At 41.0% G+C, this 24,495-nt stretch overlaps 1 protein-coding gene and 1 pseudogene across 3 annotated transcripts in view; one reads left to right on the top strand and one right to left on the bottom strand.

The window, feature by feature from the left end:
* The window catches only part of KLHL13 (kelch like family member 13), a 204,619-nt gene that overhangs the window by 23,565 nt on the left and 156,559 nt on the right, over positions 1 to 24,495 (top strand). The window lies entirely within an intron of this gene.
* LOC118012279 lies at positions 10,002 to 10,401 on the bottom strand (annotated as a pseudogene).

The raw sequence follows: 24,495 nt of genomic DNA, 5'->3' as shown, positions 1-24,495 counted from the left end.
CTATCACATTCTTATTCTAACCAAAGGGATGGCAGAAGGGGCAGGAGATAAGACACTCCTTCCATTTAAGGATCTAACTTAACAGACGTGTACATCACGGTTGCTCACATATCCCACTGGCCAGACCTTAGTCATATGATGACACCTAGCTATAAGGGAGGCTGGAAAATGTGGTCCTTAACTACGTAGCCATGTGTCCAGTTAAAATGATGATTACTTTCTTAGAAAGGAAGAAAAGATACTGGGGGACAACTCAAAGTCTCTACTGTACACGGTTTCTGATGTACAATTTTAGGACTTATCTGGAGATATTATTTTCATAATATTGGGTACTCAGTTGCTTCAGGATTAGAATCCAAACTCGTCTGCATGACAGATTTTGGCTCCTGCCTATCCCTCTAGCTCCTCTCTCACCTCTCCTAACATCGCGTTGTAAACTGCACTTCAGCAAACTTTCCGTGTTTTCTTACCCTCACACTTTTGTAGTTGCTGCTTTTCCTGAAATGATAACTACTTTTTGTCCTTCAGGGGTTTAGTTGTCACCCATCTTGGGAACATTTCCTTGAGCCTCCTCTACTTCACAGCTGTTGCCAGTTGTTTCTTTCATATATTTGTATAGTATCATTTGTGCCTTTCTTTAGCAACCTTTATTATAATGAGTGCTTTTACTTCTCTGTGTCTCCCACTGGATTGTGAGTCACTTGAGGGCAAGGGCCAAGTCAGTTACCTCTTTGTTGTCTGTTATGACACCTGACCCCGATATGCTTTTTTTGTTTTATAAAGATTGTATTTTTTTGTCAGAGACAGAGCGCACAAGCAGGGGGAGCGGGAGAGGGAGAAGCAGGCTCCCCACTGAGCAGAGAGCCCGATGTGGGACTCGATCCCAAGACCCTGGATCATGACCTGGGCTGAAGGCAGACATTTAACCCACTGAGCCACCCAGGCGCCCCCTGGCCCTGATGTTTAACTAATGTTTGTTGAGTGAGAAAACGAATGAATGAACATTTGGCTTACTAATTATGGCTGTTTGATTAAGCTGGCAGCTCTTTTGCCATTTGGAAATTGCCATACTTAGAATATTCTCCAGTAGCCAGCACTGGGTAAGTTTATAGTAGGTATTGGTAAACTCAAACAGACAGTTTGAAATATTTATCAGATGACTAAAATATACACATATTAGGGGATACAAGAAACAGATGTGTAAAATTTTAGAGCGAGGAGGAGCCCTAGGTATCATTCCATTCAACCCTACTGATTTTAAAAAGGTATATAATATAATGGAGAGGAAAAAGTTAAATCACTTGCTCAAGGGCCTCTGTGTTCAAGGAGCTTGCAATGTCATTGGATAGATGATATGTACAGACATGAAAAAGGTGATTGAGAAAAAAGTGCCCAAGGAACAGAGAAGCCTGGACTAGTCAAGGTAGGTTCAACCACAGACTTAGTTTTTGAGGTGAGTCTTGATAGCTGCGAAGGATTTTGAGATGAGAGGATATTCCAGGTGTAGGGAATGTGTGAATAAAAGTGCGCATATAAGGGGAGCTTGGGTGGCTCAGTCGGTTAAGCCTCTGACTCTTGATTTTTGGCTCAGGTCATGATCTCAGGGTCATGAGATGGAGTCCTTTGTAGGGCTCCGTGCTGGGTGTGGAGGCTGCTTAAGATTCTCTCACTCCTTCTCCACCCCCACTTAAAAAAAAGTGCACATATGGGGATGTACAGGTGACTGTTGGGATCTGTTCCATTAAATGGTATTTAGTAATAAGAGAAAAAGGAAAATAGAGTCAGAAAATGGAGGGACTTGAATATCGTGCTGCGGAGGGAGACCACTGGCACTGACTGATATAATGAAAATGATTTTTGCATGTTTTATTTGACTGGTAGATGGACTGGGTTGAAGGCTAAATGGGTCATGAAACTGGCACTTGGTCTAATATGCCGATTAAAAAATATGAACTTGGGGCACCTGGGTGGCTCAGTCGTTAGGCATCTGCCTTTGGCTCAGGTCATGATCCCAGGGTCCTGGGATCGAGCCCTGCATCAGGCTCCCCGCTCAGAGGGGAGTCTGCTTCTCCCTCTCCCACTCCCCCTGCTTGTGTTCCTTCTCTCACTGTGTCTCTCTCTGTCAAATAAATAAAAATCTTTAAAAAAAAAATGAACTTAATGGATTCTAAAGTTTTCGCTCAGTGGTGAAAACATGAACCATCACGAGTTCCTATGATAATTAACATGTCAGCTTTCTTCTTAATGGAAACAGTAAGCCCAAGCTGCAAGCTTGTGTTGTTACAATGTGCATGTATTAGTCATGACATGACATACTGTAGATAATTGTATAAACTCTCACATTACGCCAATAAACCGTACAAATTCCGGAAGTAACTGAGAACGTGGTAGCAGCTGCAACACCAGGCCTTGCTGTTTTGTCAGTCCAGCCGATTAACGTGAAGCGGCATGAACCCTCTCAAAGCATTTGGAAACCATTTTTTTAAAAATGTTTTCTTTAGAAAACTAAAATGCAATATTGTATTTTGGTACAAAACAGAAGCCAAGAGGGAACACTAGTCAGAGATATACACTAAGTTAAACTTTATCCAAAAATGAAAAGCATTTTTTATAGTCTGGAATGAGTGTATTTCTTTAAGGGTGATAAATGTGTGGATGTGAAGGGACCTGTGGATGGGCTTCACGTAGACTTTTGAAAGTGTCTAAGTGTATAGCTTCAGAAACATATCTTGAATACCTAATCATTTTTTGAGGTTCTATATTAGAATAGTTTGTATTATTTATCTTTCTCCTAAGAATTACAGGGAAAAATCTCAGTTAAATGAAGGTTCATTTAAGTTATGTTTATTTGAGCCTAGCATATTTGTGAAACACTTTTAGGAAGCTCACCCAAAAGTATTTGTTTCAGATATTGTACAGTTAAAGGTATCAATACCTAGTGTATAGTATTTTTGTATTTCACCATGATTTAAAGTTAACTGTATGTTGGCTTTTGAAAATTAAAAGCATTTTAACAACTAAAGGAGTGTATTTTTTCTCTGACCCCAAACCCCCCACTCTGTTAGATAATTTGGTAAACTTGATTTTTTAAAAAAGATTTTTTTAATTTGAGAAAGAGAACATGAGAGAGAGCAGAGAGCACAAGTGGGGGGCGGGGAGGAGAGGGGCAGAGGGAGAGGGAGAAGCAGACTCCCTACCGAGCAGGGAGCCTGATGCGGGACTCAACCCCAGGACCCTGGGATCATGACCTGAGCCGAAGGCAGACGCTTAACCGACTGAGTCACCCAGGCGCCCCAAATTTGGTAACCTTTAGCCCATCATAAACTTTTTATGCCTTGATTAAAACATGAAAATCTGTAACAACCAGTTTTAGCATCATACACTATTATAAGACTTATTATTCTTGTAGGGAAGTCATGGTATTGAATGTGCCTTTAAGACCTAAAACCAGTTCTCATGATCTCTTAGCTATAATATATTGAAAAACATTTATTTGTTCTAGTTCCCAGTGTGATTGAAATCCTAATTGGAATACTTAAAGTAATTTGCAGTGTGTTATTTAATAGGAATCATTCAATAGACATCAGCACACATGCTGTTTATTATATAAAAACAGTACTTAATCACTGTGGACTTAAGAATTATAGTAGTGGTTAGGAGTATCAGCTCTAAGCCTGATTTAAAATTAGACTGCCATGGGGCGCCTGGGTGGCTCAGTCGTTAGGCGTCTGCCTTCGGCTCAGGTCACGATCCCAGGGTCCTGGGATCGAGCCCTGCATCGGGCTCCCTGCTCTGCGGGAAGCCTGCTTCTCCCTCTCCCACTCCCCCTGCTTGTGTTCCTTCTCTTGCTGTGTCTCTCTCTGTCAAATAAATAAATAAAATCTTAAAAAAAAAAATTAGACTGCCACTTCCTACTTGTGTGTTAATAAGCAAGTTACTTAGGGCGCCTGGGTGGCTCAGTCGTTAAGCGTCTGCCTTCGGCTCAGGTCATGATCCCGGGGTCCTGGGATCGAGTCCCACATCGGGCTCCCTGCTCGGCAGGAAGCCTGCTTCTCCCTCTCCCGCTCCCCCTGCTTGTGTTCCTGCTCTCGCTATCTCTCTCTCTGTCAAATAAATAAATAAAATCTTAAAAAAAAAAAGCAAGTTACTTAATTTCATTGAGTCATGGTTACCTTGTTTCAAATGGAGAAAACAAAGAATTTTTTTTTCATTTTTTTTTTAAAGATTTTATTTATTTGAGAGAGAGAATGAGAGAGAGAGCAGGAGAGGGAGGAGGGTCAGAGGGAGACGCAGACTCCCTGCCGAGCAGGGAGCCTGATGCAGGACTCGATCCCAGGACTCCAGGATCATGACCTGAGCCGAAGGCAGTCGCTTAACTGACTGAGCCACCCAGGCACCCTAAAAACAAGGAATTTTTATAAGAATCAAAAAGGGGTGTCTGGGTGGCTCAGTGGGTTACACTTGTGACTCTTGATTTCGGCTCTGATCGTAATCTTGGGGTCGTGAGGTGAGCCCCGTGTGTCATGCTCTGCATTTAGTGGGGAGTCTGCTGGAGATCCTCTCTCTCTCCCTCTCTCCCCGCTCTCTCTCACTCTCTCTCTTTAAAATAAGTAAATAAATCTTTTAAAAAAAGGAATTAAATAAAATAATGCATGTGAGTGTTTAGCACAGTACTTACAATATTGTAAGATTCAATGAATGCTAGCTATTATTATTTTATATAAATAGTATAATATGATTTTCAAAAGCATTTTGGCTGTTAGTTTAAAATTTTTCCAGCTATTTTATTTAAAGCAAACATCTACAGAAGAAAAAATATCAAAAGAATGAGCTAAGTGACAATATCAGCAACTTAATAGTTATCAAAGAATAGGGGACGTTTTTGTCAGGTGAATTACTTGTTGTCAATTATTTGGACAAATAACTAAAGAAAATGACAAAAATTAACCAGCAGGCTTCAGATGACTTTACCTTAACTCTTAAGTTTTAAATTGCCTCACTATTACTTAGGAAATAACCTGATTTTAATTAGACTTTTAAAAAAACTTTATTTTGAAATAATTACTGATTTTCAGGCACTAGTAAAGATAGTACAGAAAGATGGGCGCCTGGGTGGCTCAGTTGGTTAAGCGACTGCCTTCGGCTCAGGTCATGATCCTGGAGTCCTGGGATCGAGTCCCGCATCGGGCTCCCTGCTCGGCAGGGGGTCTGCTTCTCCCTCTGACCCTCCTCCCTCTCATGCTCTCTGTCTCTCATTCTCTCTATCTCAAATAAATAAATAAAATCTTAAAAAAAAAAAGAAAGAAAGAAAACCTGTGCCTTCACCTTGTTTTCCCCAATGTAACTATAGTATTTTATCAGAGCCTAAAAAATTAACATTGGTACAATGTGTTTATAATTTTACACCATTTTATCGCATTATATATGCATGTAACCACCTCCAGATCAAGAGATAGAACTATTCCATCTCCATAAACACAATTTAGACAATTCAAGAGAATAAGGAAGGAAAGAAAATCTATTGTATTTACCCATATTTTTCTTACCATGTTCTTTCTTTCTTCCTGATATTATAAGATTCCTTATTTTATCATTTCCTTTCAGTTTAGACATCTTCCTTTAGCTTTTCTTTTAAAGTAGGTCAACAAATTCTTAGTTTTCCTTTATCTGAGAATAGACTGATTTCTCCCTCATTCCTGAAGGAAATTTTTGCTGGATATTGGATTCTGGGTTGACAGTTCCTTTCTTCCCACATTCGAAAAATCTTGTGTGCCCTTCCTTATGGCCTCCAAGGTTTACTGATGAAAAATCTGTCGTGTGAATTGTTCCCCTTGTAGGCAAGGTGGCACTTCTCTGTCTCCCTCTGATTTCAGGATATTTTTATTTGTCAAAAGTATGACTATGATGTATATTAGATTAGATTTTTTCAGATTTACCTAGTTTGGGGTTCGCACAGCCTCTTGAATCTGTAGGCTTTTGAAATTTGGGATGTTTCCAACCATTATTCCTTTGAGTACTTTTTCAGCTGTACCCTATTTTTCTCTCCTTCTTGGACTCTGATGACATGAATGTTAAATCTTATAGTCCCCCAAGTCCTGATGTTCTGTTTATTTTTTCTCTCCCTTTTGTTTAGGTTGGGTAATTAGGATTATTCTGCCTTTGAGTTCGCTGATTATTTTCTTCTGCCCCTTTCATTGTGCTGCTGAGCCTATCTGCTGAGTATTTTATTTTCAGTTATTGTATTTTTCCAGTTTTAAGAGTTCCATTTGGTGCTTCTTTATATCTTCTATTTCTTTGCTGTGACTTTCTATTTCTTTGCTGAGACTGTTTCATTTGTTTCAAGCATGTTCATAATTGCTTGTTAAAGCATTTTTATGATGGCTGCTTTAAAATCTTTGTCACATAATGTTAACATCTCTGTCATCTTGATGTTGACATTTATTTATTTTTGTCATTCAGCTTGAGATCCTTTTGATTGTTGGTATGATGAGTGATTTTTTTGGATGTAAACTTGGACATTTTAAGCACGTCATGAGATTTGGAGTTTTATTGACACTTTCTGTTTTAGCCAGCTTCTTCTGGCACCACTCTGTCAGGGGTGGGGACAACGGTCCCCATTACTGCCAAGTGGGTCTTGGTGTCCAGATGCCCAGTTGACCTCTATTGACACTTGAGGGGTCAGCTCCTCATTACCGATGGGTGAGGGTGGGAGTACTGGTTCCCCATTAGGCCTCCAGTGATACCTCCCTGACCGAGAAGGGTAAGAGTGCATTGTTACCGCTCTGCACATGGCCTCCACGGACACCCTGGTGGGGGATAACCACATTACCACGGGGCAGTGGTGCAAGTTCTGATGTTCTAGTTAGGCTTCTCTTACACCACCCCAGCCAGGGTAAGTGTGCCTCCCTACAGGCTTGTGAGGATGGAAGTTTCGGTTCCCTACTAAGTCTCTGTTGATGTGGGTATAGTTACATTTTTTCCGTGCTGGAATAGAACAGTTCTTACCTAAAAGTGTTCTGTCCTGCTAAGCTGCCCCTTTCCTGATCCTTTGGCTAGGTGAACAGGCTTTTTTTAGGGCTCCTTTTTTCCTCTGTGCTCATTGTCATTTCTAGGTTTTCAGCTTCTTTGGCTTCACAGGTGGAATATATGGGGTTAGTAGAAAGCTCATGGAACTCACCACTGTGTTGTTCTTTGGGTCCTGAGTTCCCTGGCCAGTCTGCCTCTTCTCTCCACCTTTCAGAGCTTTCTTGTATTTGTTTTATATATAATGTCCATGGTTTTTAGTGGTACTTTGTAGGAGGAATAGGGAAACACACATCTACTTCATCTTTTCCAAAGCAGAAGTGTGACTTATTTTTGGTATTTTTGAATTCTTGCTAGTTGTTAAGGTTTAATTCCATCTCAGAACTTACAACCGGAGACTTTTTGGAGTAGCTTTGTATGCCATCTTGCTACTTTGGCAGTAATATTATTTAAAGGTATCTTTATATAGGCAACATTTCTTTAGTTTCTAAGGCAAAGTGCTAATTCTAAGAACCATGTACCTCACATTCAAGAGTCTGTTATACCTTTAAGAATTTACATATGTTAAACAAATCTGTCTTGAGGTAAGGGCAATAAAAGAGGACGGATGTATAGATGGCAGATTTCACAGAGGATAAAATCTTAGAGTGAGAGTGCGGGACTAGTGTCATACTGAATTTAGTAATGTAATTATAATGCTTAAGTAATGATTAAACTTGCATGTTATTGCAGCATTAGTTAACTGGCAAACACATAACTCTCCTTAAAATCCTTTAGAGACATATTGTATTGGCATACATTACTGTTTTACATGTCCTGAAACAATAAATATAGATTGGACTGATTGAAAGACTTTCTGCTTTAGCAGTGAATTTCCTCTGTACTTCAGTATCTCACTGTGATTTTACTTTGTCTTTTCTGTTGTTTGCCTCTTAAGGAAGTTCGAGAACATGGCTACAAACATAATAGCAGGGGCAAAGCCTTCCTTTGCTCTTGGAGTTGATGTATACTGCTGATAGGGCTAGAAGGGGCCATTGATGGCCCCAGAGCTAAAATTTGACTTAATATAATGAAATATTCAGAGCCGAATGTGAACATATATATCCTCTCAGTTTAGAGACAAAGAACTTGAAGCCCAGAGATGTTGTCAGACCTGGGAGAGGTAACAACTACTTGGAAAAAAAAATGGCGCTCAAATTCAGATGCCCTGATCCTGGGGCCATTGTGTTTTCCACTAGCTGGTACAACGAGGGGAGACTGAGACCCAGAGCCTGCCCTCCAAAATTCTAGTGGGGGAGATGGCAAGGATAAAAGAAACTATGGAATGTGGTAGAAAGCTACTGTGCTCATAAAGGATGGTCAGATAAAGTTCTGTGAAGTGTAATTCTTCAGTCATTTAAAAATATACGTCATTTCAAAAAAATCTACTTCAGTTCTGTCCTATGAATACATAAGGAAAAGGAAAGAAGTCAGAAACCTTACTTCCAAGCTCTTCTAGAGAAAAAGATCCCTGAGCTTACTGGTTTTTATTTTGAAAACTTAGGTTCGTAGGATAAAAGTGTAGACAGTGGTGCTTGGTTTAGCATTTTTCATAATTTATTTAGCCTGACGTAAAGTGTTTCTGTACAGGCACATCTCATTTTATTGTACTTTGCTTTTATTGCACTTCACAGCTACTGTGTTCTATAAATTGAAGGTTTGGGGGCAACCCTGCATGGAGCAAGTCTTTCGGCACCATTTTTCCAATAGCATTTGCTCACTGCATGTCTCTGTATCACGTTTTGATAATTCTCGCAATATTTCAAATTTTTTCATGATTTATATTTGGTATGGTGATCTGTGGTCAGTGGTCTTTGATGTTACTATTCTGATTATTTTGGAGCGTCATGAACCGCATCCATATAAATGCTGAACTTAATTGATAAATGTTGTGTGTGTTCTGACTGCTCCAACATGGGGAACCACATGTTCCCCAGTCTCCCTCTTCTTGGGCCTCCCTATTTCCTGAAACACAACACTATTGAAATTAGACCAATTAATAACCCTACAATGGCCGGCAAGTGTTCAAATGAAAGGAAAAGTCACATGGCTCTCACTTTAAATCACAAGGTAGAAATGATGAAGCTTAGTGACGAAGGCATGTCTCAAGCGGAGACAGGCTGAAAGAAAGCTAGGCTAGGCGTCTTGCACCAAACAGCCTCCTTGTGAATGCAAAAAAGGAGTTCTCGAAGGAAATTAAAAGTGCTACTCGAAGGAAATAAAAAGACACACAGATGATACGAAAGCAAAACAGCCTACTGTGGCTACGGAGGAAGTTTGAGTGGTCTGGACAGAAGATCCAAGCAGCCACGACATTCCCTTAAGCCAAAGCCTAACCCGGAGCAAGGCCTTAACTGTCTTCGATTCTATGAAGGCTGAGAGAGGCGAGGAAGCTGTGGAAGCAAAGTGTGTGAAGCCAGCAGAGGGTGGTTCACGAGGTTTAAGGGAAGAGTCATCTGTCGCACATGAAAGTGCCAGGGGAAGCAGCCAGTGCCGATGGAGAAGCTGCCGCGAGTCATCCAGAAGGTCTAGCTAAGATCGGTACCGAAGAGGCTGCACTACACAACAGAATTTCAGTGTAGATGAAACAGCCTTCTATTGAAAGAAGATGCCATCTAGGACTTTCATGGCTAGAGAGGAGAAGTCCGTGCCTGGCTTCAAAGCTGCAAAGGATGGGCCGGTGCTCTGATTATTAGAGGCAACTCTAGCCCGTGACTTTAAGTTGAAGCCAATGCTCATGGACCATTCCAGAAATCCCAGGGCCTTAAGAATTGTGCTACGTCTACTCTGCCTGTGCTCTCTACAAGAAATGACAAAGGCTCGATGAGGACAGCACATAAAAGAGCTAGACATCTCAATATAAGGGAGATTTTCTTTTGGGTGTGTGGTGTTTGTTTGTTGGGGGGGGGGGTATTTTTAATGACTGCAACAAAACCAATCTAAAATTGCAGCTTCTGGAAGAACCATTTATTCTTGTCTTGTACCTCTCCTGGAACTTGACCTTCTTGGCCTCTCGTGTGGCCTTGCATTGAAGAGCAGGTTCTCTGAAGACACCCTTGTTGACAACAGTTTTGTCCAAGGGGATATCGGCAGAGTACCTTGTAGGCATGAGATGACTAGTTATAAGCATTCACAAAAGACTTGATCTTTGACCTCTTGGCAATTTCTTCTTGCCCATGGCAGCTGTCACTTTGGGATAGTGGTCCATTCCAGCCACCAGAGCATGTAGGGGCAGTCTGAGGTGCCATCATTAATGTTCTTCAGGATGACCGCTTTGCATTGGGAATAGTGTCCAGCCAGGACTAGCACCACCTTCCCGGGTTTCATGAACTTGCCCATCTCGACACCAGCCACTCAAGCCTACAGCAGAAAGAAGGGAGATTTTCTTTCTTTCTTTTTTTCTTTTAAGATTTTATTTATTTGAGAGAGAGAGAATGAGAGACAGAGCATGAGAGGGAGGAGGGTCAGAGGGAGAAGCAGACTCCTTGCAGGGAGCCCGATGCGGGACTCGATCCCGGGACTCCAGGATCATGACCTGAGCCGAAGGCAGTCACTTATCCAACTGAGCCACCCAGGCGCCCCAAGAAGGGAGATTTTCTAATAAAGCCCTTGAATGATGGAATGAGTCATCTCAGGGTACAGAGAATTCTGTCACTGGAAGTGAATTAGGAAAGGCTCACTGACCTCTTGACAGGAATGATAGTTTATAGGAGAATTAAGCATTGTGTAGGTGGTGGGATCTAGATGATCTATTAAGTTCCCTTTGGACCCTAAGATTTTATTATTTAAGTTATTTCAATTGCTGCCTAAGCTTTAGAGACACAAGCATCGTTTAAATATTTTATTTTCCTCACTTGACACAGAAATCCTATATTTCTTGATTTTTAGAGAACTAAAGTGTCATATCTAACATTAAAAAATCTATCATTGTGGAGTAACATTCTCATTATTGGGATTATATATTACATTAGGCATCACTGTATTTCACCAGAGGTGTCTATAGGACTAACAGTTTAGTCCACGGATCCCTCATGGGTAGAAGAATTGAAGCAGAACACCAGATTTAGCCTGTGTGCTGGAGATTTCCCGCTATAACAAATATGAATGTGTTTTAATTTCTAGTAGTGGTCAATACAGTAATGTCCAATGTTCCTTCTCAGTACAGACATTTCAGGTGCTTTCTAGTCTTTATTATAGAGTAACTCATACACATAGCAGAATGCTTTAAAAAAACCCAAAAAGTATCCATGAAAAATAAGTCTTCTCTCTCTAGTGGCAGACACTATTAGTTTTTTATTTTTGTCTTTATGCTTACAGGTGTTTTCTATGCAAATAAAAGTAGGTACATATATCCTCTTTTTTTAAAAAAATTTATTATGTTATGTTAGTCACCATACAATACATCATTAGTTTTTGATGTAGTGATCCATGATCCATTGTTTTCGTATATCACCCAGTGCTCCATGCAGTACGTACCCTCCTTAATACCCATCACCAGGTTAACCAATCCCCCCTCCCCCCTCCCCTCTAAAACCCTGTTTGTTTCTCAGGTCCATAGTCTCTCATGGTTCATCTCTCCCTCCAATTCCCCCAGCCCATTTTTCCCTTCCTTCTCTTAATGTCCTCCATGTTATTCCTTATGTTCCACAAATAAGTGAAACCATACGATAATTGACTTTCTCTGCTTGACTTATTTCACTTAGCATAATCTCCTCCAGTCCCATCCATGTTGATGTAAAAGTTGGGTATTCATCTTTTCTGATGGCTGAATAATATTCCATTGTATATATGGACCACATCTTCTTTACCCATTCATCCGTTGAAGGGCATCTCGGCTCTTTCCACAGTTTGGCTATTGCGGACATTGCTGCTATGAACATTGGGGTGCATGTGGCCCTTCTTTTCACTACATCTGTGTCTTTGGGGTAAATACCCAGCAGTGCAATTGCTGGGTCATAGGGTAGCTCTATTTTTAAATTTTTGAGGCACCTCCACACTGTTTTCCAAAGTGGCTGTACCAACTTGCATTCCCACCAACAGTGTAAGAGGATTCCCCTTTCTCCACAACCTCTCCAACATTTGTTGTTTCTTGCCCTGTCCATTTTTGCCATTCTAACTGGTGTAAGGTGGTATCTCAGTGTGGTTTTGATTTGGATTTCCCTGATGGCTAATGATGATGAACATTTTTTCATGTGTCTGTTAGCCATTTGTAGGTCTTCTTCAGAGAAGTGTCTGTTCATCTCTTCTGCCCACTTTTTGACTTGATTATTTGTTTTTTGGGTGTTGAGTTTGAGAACTTCTTTATAGATTTTGGATACCAGCCCTTCTTTAATTTCTTTAATTTCTCTTTCAACAGTTGCGTTGTTAGTGTATAAGAAAGCAATTGATTTCTGTGCATTGATTTTGTATCCTGCCACATTACTGAATTGCTGGATGAGTTCTAGTAATTTGGGGGTGGAGTCTTTTGGGTTTTCCACGTAAAGTATCATGTCATCTGCGAAAAGAGAGAGTTTGGCTTCTTTGCCAATTTGAATACCTTTTATTTCTTTTTGTTGTCTGATTGCTGTTGCTAGGACTTCTAGTACTATGTTGAACAACAGTGGTGAAAGTGGGCACCCTTGACGTGTTCCTGATCTTAAGGGAAAAGCTCTCAGCTTTTCCCCATTGAGGATGATATTCGCTGTGGGTTTTTCATAGATCGATTTTATGAGCTTGAGGAATGTTCCCTCTATCCCTATACTCTGGAGAGTTTTAATCAGGAATGGATGTTGTATTTTGTCAAATGCTTTTTCTGCATCAATTGAGAGGACCATATGGTTCTTCTCCCTCCTCTTATTAATGTGTTCTATCACATTGATTGATTTGCGAATGTTGAACCACCCTTGCATCTCGGGGATAAATCCCACTTGGTCGTGGTGGATGATCCTTTTAATATATTGTTGGATCCTATTAGCTAGGATTTTGTTGAGGATTTTGGAATCCATATTCATTAGGGATATCGGTCTGAAATTCTCCTTTTTGATGGGGTCTTTGCCTGCTTTGGGGATTAAGGTAATGCTGGCCTCATGGAGTGAGTTTGGAAGTTTTCCTTCTGTTTCTACTTTTGAAACAGCTTCAGCAGAATAGGTATTATTTCTTCTTTGAATGTTTGGTAGAATTCCCCAGGGAATCCATCAGGCCCTGGACTCTTGTTTTTTGGGAGGTTTTTGATCACTGCTTCAATCTCGTTACTGGTTATTGGCCTATTCAGGTTGTCCATTTCTTCCTGTTTCAGTCTTGGCAGCTTATAGGTTTCCAGAAAGGCCTCCATTTCATCCAGATTGCTCAGTTTATTGGCATATAGTTGTTGATAATAATTTCTAATAATTGTTTCTATTTCCTTGGTGTTGGTCGTGATCTCTCCCCTTTCATTCATAATTTTATTAATTTGGGTCCTTTCTCTCTTCTTTTGGATAAGTCTGGCCAGTGGTTTATCAATCTTATTAATTCTTTCAAAGAACCAACTTCTAGTTTCATTGATCTGATCTACTGTGTTTCTGGTTTCTAATTCATTGATTTCTGCTCTAATTTTAATTATTTCTCTTCTAATTCTAAGATTTGCAAATTTTATTATTACATGCCGGGGTGTTGGCCTGTTTTCCTTGATCTTAGGAGGGGTCCTCTCTGCCTCTAGGACTCGAATGTTTGTTTCATTCCCCAGATTAGGGAAGTTCTCAGCTACGATTTGCTCAAATACATCTTCTAGCCCTCTCTCTCTCTCCACTCCCTCCGGGATTCCAATGATTCTGACATTGGAACGCCTCATGGTGTCACTTATTTCTCTGATTCTATTTTCATGGATTCTGAGTTGTTTTTCCCTGGCCTCCTCTTTTCCCTTTTTATCTATTATACTGTCTTCCAGATCGCTTATTCTCTCTTCTGTCTCAGTTACGCTAGCTGTTAGATTATCTAGATTGGATTGGATCTCATTGATAGCATTTTTAAGTTCTGCCAATTCCCCTTTTATTTCTGCCCTCAGAGACTCTATGTTGCCATTAATTGATTTCTCCATTCTAGCCATTGTCTTCACAATTGCTAGCCTGAATTCCATCTCCGACATCTTGGTTATATCTGCATCCATTTGTAAATCTGCAGCATAAGTCATGATCTCTGAGTCTTTTCTGTTTTGGGGGCTCCTCCTCCTAGTCATTCTGTTGATGGGTGTTTGAGGGAATGTATAGAGTCCAAATTATTGACCAGAACCCAAGCAAGATGCATGTGTTTTCTTGGGACCTTAGGGTTGCTGGCCTCGTTTTCCCAGCCTGTCTTCCGGGGCAGGGGCCCGCCGTGCTGTTACTCAGGCAACCCTGTTTGGGCGGAGTTGCCCTGCGCCCCTGTGGCGGGGGATGGGCTCAGTGGGAATCAGTCTTTGGGGCTTTTGTTCTCTGGCGCCTTTCCCTGGTGGCTTTCCGTGTCTCTTCCTCAAGTCAGAGCAGAAGAGACCGTTTCCAACCCTCTGCCTCAGAGCAGAGACCTCAGTCTGTTCTTCAGTGAGCTCTCCAGGCCATACCGTCTCCGTTTCTGTCCCTTCTGCTCTAAACTGCAGGGCCTGGGTTGTGCGCCCCTCCGCAGCGCTCCCAGTCCTGCCTCCAGGTCGGGGCCCGTCTCTGCCCTTTGTGCTTCTAAAACCGCCAGCCGCTCCCAGGTCGCAAGCGCGCACGACTCTGCCACTTGGAGTCCTGTCCTGGGGACTGCAGTTCGTGTGTGCGTGCGACCCCGCCAGTCTGGTTCTCCACCCCGGGGGCTGCCCTAAAGTCCTTTCCCGACGCTACCCATCTGCGAGTCTGTGCCCACCTGCAGTGCGAGGCTGTCACTCACCGGCGGTGCAGGATCCCCACATCTAGGCTCCCTCCCGCCGCCGTTTATCCTCCGATATCTGCCCGTGGAATCAGGGCTCCTCGCTTCGTACCTTGGAACCAACCGCCTATGATCTTCTGTTTGTAGAGATCCAGATCTTCTTACATCTCAGGCTGGTTTCGTGGGTGCTCAGAGTGGTCTGGTTGATATCCAGCTCAATTCCGGGGACCAGTTGAAATAGGGTCCCCTACTCCTCCGCCATCTTTCCCCCCTCCTCAAGGCAGATGCTTAACTGACTCCATACAAATGAGAACAAATGATAGAGAAACTGCTCTTTGCTTTTTAAAAAATGATTTAATATATGTTACAGATCTTCCCATGTCAGGACATAAATACCTACTTTATATAATTTTTAACAATTGAGATATAATTCACATACCATGAAATTCACCCTTTTCAAGTACACAAGTTAGTCGTTTTTTTGAAAATTTGTTCACAAAATTAGCAGACACTACACACACCCACACACACATACACACACACACACACCCACGGTCCTTGGCAATCACCCTGCTGTCTCTGTGGATTTGCCTATTCTGAACATTCCATATAAATAGAATCATACAATATATGGTGTATTTTGTCTAGCTTCTTTCACTTAGGACAATGATTTCAAGGTTCCTTTATGTTCTCTAACATGTATCAGTAGTTAATTCCTTCTATGGCTGAATAACATTTTATTGGATAGATATTGCAGAATTTTTTATATATGCATCCATTGATGGATATTTGGCTTGTTTCCACTTTTTGGCTCTTATGAAGAATGCTGCCATGAACATTCATGTACACACGTTTATGTGGCGTGTTACCTTCCTATTTTTAATAACTTCATAGTAACCCATCATGTGGATGCTCTGTAGTTTATTTAAATTGTCTCCTACTCAGGGCATTTGGATTAGTTGTAGACTCTGTAATTATATCTCTTGCAAACTGTCTTGCGCATCCATTTCCATGCAGCTTTGTGAGACAGCATTCTAAGCGGTAGAATTACCACATCAAACGATATGTGTAATTTTTCATTTTGATTAATATATTGCCTCATTGCCTCCTGGAGAAATTTCATCAATTTATGCTTCCACATATCTGTTTCCCCACAGTTTTTTTTCTGTTATCTTTTTAATCTCTCCAGCATTTGTAATGTTCACTTTTATTCCTAATATTTCATGCTGTCTCTTTTTGCCAGAGGTTTGGCACTGTTATTAGGCTAACTGCTCCTGTTCCCCAACATCCCAACTCTTGACTTTCTTGATTTGTATTATTTTTGTTTTCTATTTCATTCCTTTGTGCTCTTTATTATTTGTATACTTTTTGAAAATTTTTTTACGTCGGTTTTTTTTTTTTTTTTTTTTTACCTTATTACATTGGATGCCTAGTCTTTTTTTTTTTTTTGGCCTTTCTTTTTTAATGTAAGCACTTAAGGTCATAAGCTTGCTTTCTTTTTTTTTTTAATATTTTATTTATTTATTTGACAGAGAGAGAGCATAAGCAGGGGGAACGTCAGGCAGACAAAGAGGGAGAAGCAGGCTCTCCACTGAACAGGGAGCCTGACGTGGAGCTTGATCCTAGGACCCTGAGATCATGACCTGAGCTGAAGACAGACGCTTAACTGACTGAGCCACCCAGGCGCCCATATCATAAGCTTTCCTCTAAGCTTTGCTTTAGCTGCACCTCACAAGTTTTGCTGTGTTGTGTTTGTTCTTCTTCCATTTTAAGCATTTTCTAATTTCTTTCGTGATTTCTTTTTTGACCTATGTGTAGTTTAGGAGTGTTTCTTGATATCCAAACTTGGATGGTTTTAGTTATCACTTATTGATTTTTAGCATAATTTCATAGTGAGTATAGAATATACTTTTTTAAAAAAAGATTTATTTATTTGAGAGAGAGAGTGCACTAGTTGGGGGGCAGAGGGAGAGAGAGAGAGAGTCTCAAGCAGACACCTTGCTGAGTGCAGAGCCTGTCTTGGGGCTCGATCCCACAACCCTGAGATCAGGACCTGAGCCAAAACCGAGAGTTGGATGCTTAACCAACTGCGCCACTCAGGTGCCCCTAGAATATACTTGGATTTTCAGTCCTTTTGCTATTTGTTGAGACTTACTTTATGGCCTGGTATGTAGTCAATTTTTGCAAATATTCTGTGTGTGCTTGTAAAAACAAGGTATTTTCTCCATTTGATGAAATAATGTTCCATGTATACTCAATAGGTTAAACTGGATAATTGGATTCAAAGTATGTGTAATCTTACCAGATTATTTTTGTCTGCTTGTTCTATCAGTTACCGAGAGAGGTGGTTTAAAATATTCTAGGGGCACCTGGGTGGCTCAGATGGTTAAGCATCTGCCTTTGGCTCAGGTCATGATTTCCAGGTCCTGGGATCAAGCCCCACATCGGGCTCCCAGCTCAGCGGGGAGTCTTCTTCTCCCTCTGCCTCTCCCCCTGCTTGTGCTCTCTCCGCCTCTCTCTCTCTCTTCAAATGAATAAATAAAATCTTTAAATAAAATAAAATATTCTAATCTGTGCGTTTTTCAGTTTCTTAGTATTGTTCAGCCACTTTTGTTTTATGTATGTTTTGAAGCTATGTATTGCATAAAAGTTTAGAATTTTTTTGCCTTTCTTGTAAATTGAAACTTCTATCCTGATGTGGTCAGAAGGAGAAAGAATCCTCTGTCCCTCCTGCTTTTTTCTTCTCCTTTTCCCCCAGTAACATCCTCCCTGCACACACCTGGCTGTGGGAGTAACGGTAGATTGACTGGACGTTCAGCTCTATCTGTTGGGGAAAGCAACCACATCATTTGTAATTCAGTTTTCTCCCAATATGGTGTGTAACCATAGAAGGTCTTAGAAGAATGAAGGAAATAATTCTGAAGGTTAGGGGAAAGGGTGTTTGGAAAACAATGGCTAAAGCTTCTTGACTAATAATATTATGTTGACTCCTTATATCCAGCTTCCCTATATAATTTTTACTCACTTCTACCAGCTGTCAGTACCTATTTGTCTTCCTTGCCGATAGTTTTCATGTTTGCCTGTTTCTCTTCCACCTCCTGTGTATTTGTCAGGGAGTTCATCTAGTTTCAAAGCTGGGAGGGACCTTAGAAGATTTTTTTAGCTGTCTTTTCTCACCCCCAGTACACTTGATACATGAGGAAGCTCAGCTCCTTATAGGTGAATTAACTTTTTCAGAGTTAGACCTTTTAGCAGAGTGGAGATGAGAAAAAAAGTCCCCCTTCTGATTCCCTTGTCTTATATTTCCTGCTTTTTTCCTACTTGAAGTTCTCCTGATAGTCACAGACCGAGCAACCTGCTGAATTACTGGACTGTTCTACCTATATAAGCTGCTACAAGCTATTTCTTCTTTGGACTCTCTTTGGTGCAGAGGATACTATGACCTCAACGGAAACGTGGATTCTACCTAAGGGTTTGCTTGTTGAAGTAAAAACCTCAACCGTAAATATGTCAGCTCTTCTCAGTTCAGCCACTCTTGGGGATTGGGGACAAACTGGTTTTCAGAGGGTCCAGAGCCTCTTCAGATGCCTATTTCTGAGTCTGACCTGGCAGCAGACGTTCCTATGTATTTCACCGAGCACAGTAAGTTGGTTGGCTTCATCCTGTTACAGCGGTTCCACTGTAGTGCTTTTAATAGTTTGCTTTTTCTTCAGTTATGTGACTGTTAGCATGTATCCCATGGATGATCCCACTCCTTCGGATCATGCCACTGCTTGGTATAGGAGCTCGTGGGGACAAATGGACTTCCCTTTATGGTAAGTTCCATATGTCCTTCAAGCTGGTCATTGAATTTATGACCATGGCAAACATTTTCCACTGGTGATTTTATAAGAATTTATCAAGTTGTAAACATCACAGGCTCTTTGCCCCTAAGTTTATATGTTTGAAGGCTGGACTCTAGTAAATCCATTTTTTATTTTACTGCCCCTGCGCTTGCAGCATAAAAGTTGGAGAAGGTATCTGTGGGTTTGTGTAGCTGGTTCCCTTTCTTTGATTTTTTTCCTCCTGCCCCACCATGTACACTTTTAATTATCTCTGTCTAAGCTTCCCTTTACCTTCTAGAGGGTCACTGCATGTGTTGAGAGTTACCGATGGAATGTACTACACAGATGAACAGTAGGACAGAAGATAATACTTTGAGAACTTCTGTCTATCCCCTTTGGATTGGAGAATTGTTTCTGTGGCCTATGTTAATCTTAGAAATAACACTGTCAGGTGTTTTAACAAAAATGGGTTTATTCAGAGATAGTGGAAAATTATAATTTGGGACGAGCAAGCTGAAGCAAAACCATAGGCAAGTCTGGAGAACAAAGAAGAGGAACGCTCTTTTAACAGAGGAAAGAGAAGAGTTGGGGGGGGGTGGCTGTTATAAACAAAAAGTCCAAATGGTGAGTTCAAGGTGTAGTGGCTTTTCATTGACTGAGTTGTGACAATCTCTCATTGACTCTCCTGCGGTGGTGGCGACGGAGGGAACCTTTCTTCTTCATTTTGGAGTAGTAAAGTCGTAGCTAAAGTAGTATCAACTTGTAAGGTAGGTCTCTTCCTTTGGGTCTGCCATTGACCACCCGTGGTAGGGCACGAGAGCTCCCCCTTCTGGCCTCCTGACTCCATTCTAAATGAGGTTTCCTTTTATTAAGTTTCCCATCTGTGGGGCTTTTTGTTTAAGTATCTCTGATCTGTGCTCCTCTCCCAAGCTCAGTACACTATAGTTCATCTTCCTGTGTCCTTAGAGCTTTTCATCAGTGATGAGGAGAGATTTCAGTCTTGACAATGTGTAGGAGTTAACTAGGTACCCTGGGGGACGGAGGGGCATTCCAGGGTGAGTGAACCGTATAAGGGAGATAAAACGTGAACCAGAGCTAGGGACTCTGTGTGCCGGTGGTGGAGAGTGATGAGAATTAGCAAGTGACCAGGTCCTCACTAAAAGGTTTATATATAACTCCAAAGAGATGAGTTTTTATGCTGATGACCCTGAGGAGCCACTGCAATATTTGTAAGCAGAGGGGTGACTTCTGAGTCGCCTTTTAGCAATATTAGTCAGGCTGTCGCTTCTAGAAAGAATTGAAGGAGAGCAAATCCCAAGATTAATCAGGAGATTAGTTAGAAGGCTGATAGAGTAATTCAAGCTAAAATAATGTGTCTGAACTAAGGTCTAATAGAGAGGAGAGAGAGGAGGAAGGATGGATTTGAAAGCCAGTTGAAGGCTTCGCAGCTTGAATGGATGAAGAATTGAGAATGTGGGAAGGAATAAAGGATGAAGCCCCAGGTTTCTGGCTTGCACTGAGTTGGTGGAAGACCCGACATTCCCAGTGCCGTAGAATACAACAGGAGTGGGGGAGGGAAGAAGCAAATCATGTAGATAGGATGATGAGTTCAGTTCGGGACACATTAAAATCGAGGCACTCGTGTTCCCCCTCTGTTATCTAGTAGACAGTTGGCTATGTGGTTCTGGATCTCAGAAGAGGTCTTGGCTTAAAATAAAAGAATTTTATGTTACATGTTTTTGACCACAATGACAAATAATTTTAAAATAACATAAATGTAAAATTTTTATTTTAGAAATTATCAGCAAAGAGGTAGTAGTTGAAGCCAAAGGAATGCACGAGATTGTTTGCTCAAAGTGGGCATATGAAGTGAGAAAGGCAGAAATAAGTGAACCACCAGCATTGTAGAGAGAGCTGGGCAGAGAGGAAGAGATCTCAAATTGTGCCATGAGGAAAACCAGGAGACCAAGACCGAGGGATTTAGGACGTGGTGGAAGAGATGTTTAATGTTTAATCTACAGAGTAGTCTTCAGTGTCACGCTCCAGCGATGCCAGGTCAGGAAGGAGTGAACGTGGTCAGTTACTTGGATTTAGTTACTAGAGCCTCTTAGTGACTTTGGTGGGTGAGAGCAGTTGCATGTAATGCATTCATTTGCAATTATGCTTTTATCCAGTCTTCTCCACTGGAGACATCTTTATATTGTCCACAGTACCTAACACATAGTAAGCACTCGATAAATATTTGCTGCATTAATAAATTTGAATGTGATCGTCCTTACTATCAGGAGAAATCCTGATTGAAGTCTGGCTCTGCTCTGCTAAGAGTTTGGTATTTGGTGGATAGAGGAATAGTCTGCTAGATTCTGCTTCTGTTCACAAGATATTTGTGGATAAAATCTTGAAAATTCTTAGTTAAAATAGTCAAGACAGTTTCTCACTTTGTTTTTCTTTGAGCATCAGGGGATTTTAGCATCCAAGATGATTAGTCCTTATCCTTTATTTTGCAACGTTTTTTTCTCTTTTGTTTCTTCTTCCTTGATACGTTGAAACTTCACTTTCTGTTGAGATGGCTTGGATCTTATTTAGAAAAAGCAGCATAGGAAGAGAATGTTGGGTTGTGTTCTAGGAGTCAGGTTATTTTGAAATGAACTCTGTGACTTTTTAAAAGGTACTGCAATGTAACAAAACTAACATCAATTGCAATATAAATTATACACAATTTAGGTGTTTAAAAGAGCCTTTGAACATTTCATAATTGGTTAATTTGTTTTACATGGCCTTAGTCATTTGGGCTTCTGGAACATTATCATTTGTTAGAACCTAGCAGGAGTTTGTATAGCTTCCCTTAAATAAAACTGTCCCTTTCTAAAGGGAGTAGCTCCCTCTGTAGTAGTAGCACTGGGGAGAAGGACTGGGAGGAGGGGGGTGTGGAGTGCTGTGTAGAAAAAAGGGAGTGTTAGGATGACTTTTCTATGTCAATTTGGCTGTTTGGCTGAACATTCTAATGTTTCTTTCGACGTATTTTTAGATGAGGCTAACATTTAAATCATTATACTTTGAGTAAAGCAGGTTACCCTCCATAGAGTGAGTGGGTCTTATCCAATTATTTGAAGGCCTTAATAGAGAAAGACTGATCCACCCCAAAGAAAGAATTCTGCCAGCAGCCCAACTACCTTGGGACTCAAGCTTCAACATCAGCCTACTAGCCTCCACAATTGTGTGAGCCAATTCCTTACAATCTATATCCCCCCTCCCCCCCCTTTCTGTGTGTGTGTGTGTGTGTGTGTTTTATATTTAAATATATATAATGTGTATATATAAATATATAGGGGCGCCTGGCTGGCTCAGCTGGTAGAGCACGTGACTCTTGATCTCGGGGTTGTGAGCTCAAGCCCCATGTTGGGTGTAGAGCTTACTTAAAAAAATTATATATATATATATAATATATTTTCATATTTAATGTTTTATGTTTGTATGTTTTATATATACATATAAAATATATAATCTCTCTATATACATATATATAAAATCTCATATATATGATATCTCTCTCTCTCTCTATATATATAAAATCTCTTATTGCTTCTTCTTCTCTGGACAACCCTCACTAGTGCAAGGGGAAACACAGCTTTGCTTCATTATTTTAAATATTTTTGCTTTCCATGTCTACCTCTGTATCTCTTCTTGGTTTGGTGCTTTCTGGAAATGTGTGACACACTTGATTACAGATGCAGGTCAGCGAACATGCTGGGACCTCCCTGTGCATAGAGTAAGGTACACTGCTCGCTATTTGGTGGCTCCTAGCTGAGTAAGGCAAGGTCTCTGCTCTTGAGGAGTTTAAGAGCGGAAGTGAGCAAACATCCGTGAGATAAGGCAGTTGGTGATGGGTTCTGTAAGAGAAAGCTAAGCAGCATGCTGTAGAAATCAGAAGGGGGTGATGAGTTCTGCTTGGCTGGTTGGGGAAGTTTGGGACTGGTCCTTAAGGACAGCGGGGTTTAAATTACTGCCTTGTGGTAGAGGAAGTGGTTCATACAAGCACATCCCAGAAGGAGGTAATATGATGAACAAAGGCCCAGGACTCAGGAAGTAGGGGGTGCACGGGGAATAAGAAAAAAATGTGACTGTTATTTTACAGGAATACTCTCTAGCGAGCTATTTTCAGAATGAAATGGACCCTAGAAAAGAGAGAGCTTGTCGTTTCCTCTCAGCAGCTGTGGGCAGGAATGAATGCAAATGTGTGCAAATGCTTGTATACATGTGTGCTCCGCCTTCTTCCACCGGGGTTGCGTCATTTAGAGACGCCATAGCCTTATCTTCTAATCTGGTCTCTTCTACTATCAGGGACGGACTGAATTTTACCTCTGGGCTCCGCATCACTCAGAGGATGGAAGGCAAATGAAGCTTGAGGGTTCACAATCCCTACTTCACAGTTGTGCTCTGAGCTTGTCTCACGTTGGCCATTGGGGCTTGCTGCTCCCTGGGAACGTGCCTGGGGGAGGCCCTGTGAGGTATTTTGGTTGCTGTTAGTGAGGTATTCTTTGCTCTGAGGTATTTTGTAATAACTCAAATGACATGGCGTATACGAAAGCACTTTGTAAACTGCAAAGTCCTGAACAGATGCAGTCATTATTATGTTTTTTTTTTCTACAGACAGTGGATGCTATGTTAGTGTCATTTAAGTTTTTGAGCAGAGGCCTTAACTCTAACTTTCTGTAATCAAGTATTGGTATAACAGCCTTTTTTTTTTTTTTTAAGATTTATTTATTTATTTATTTGAGAGAGAGAGAGTGTGTGCATGTGCATGTGCATGAGCAGGGGGAGGGGCAGAGGGAGAGGGAGAGAGAGAATCCTCAAGCAGACTCCCTGTGGAGCTCAGAGCCCGATGTGGGGCTTGATCCCAGGACCCTGAGATCATGACCTGAGCTGAAATCGGGAGTCTGATGCTTAACCGACTGAGCCCCCAGGCGCCCTAAATCACACAGTATTTAGTCTTGTGAATCTGGCTTCCTTTACTTACTTAGCATAACATCTTTGAGACTCATTCAGGCATGGATCAGTAGTCTGTTCCTTTTTATTGCTGAGTGATATCTTTTGGTATGAATGTACCACTGTTTATCCATTCACCACTTGGAGAACACTTGGACTGTTTTCAGATTGGGATGATTATAAATAAAGCTGCCATAAACATTTGTTTATAGATTTTTGTGTGAACCTAAGTTTTCATTTCTTAGGGTAAATATCTTTTTTTTTTTCTCTCTTTAAGTTACTTTTATTTTCCTGATGGGCCATTTTGAAACCTCATTCAAAGGATTTAATAGAGGCTGCAAAAAGAACTCCTTTGTGTCACCTCTAGGAGTCCTGTAGCACATTCTTATTTCATAATCCCTAAATATGGGTCCAGTTGGTAATCCAAGTCACATAGATTGAAGTTTTAAACACTTTTGGTTGGGTTTATTGAGGTGTAATTTACATATAGAAAAAAATTCTCCCGCTTTAGTGTATAGTTCTGAGTTTTGACAAACCTGTAATAGTCATGTCACCAGCACCACGATAAAGATATAGGACCTTTCTGTGACCAACCAGATTCACTTGCTGTGTTGTCAGCCTCTTATCTCATTCTGGCCTCCAGTAAGCACTGATCTGTTCTCTATCCCTATACTCTTGCCTTTCCCAGTTTGTCATATAAATGGAATCACACAGTATTTAGTCTTGTGAATCTGGCTTCTTTTACTTACTTAGCATAACATCTTTGAGACTCATTCAGGCATGGATC

This window comes from Mirounga leonina, unplaced genomic scaffold (genome assembly GCF_011800145.1).
Source record: "Mirounga leonina isolate KUSES-001 unplaced genomic scaffold, KU_Mleo_1.0 Mir_101664, whole genome shotgun sequence".
NCBI classification, from domain to species: Eukaryota; Metazoa; Chordata; class Mammalia; order Carnivora; family Phocidae; genus Mirounga; species Mirounga leonina.
Note: the sequence above shows the minus strand (reverse complement) of the source record. Positions and strands in the feature narration are given on the sequence as shown.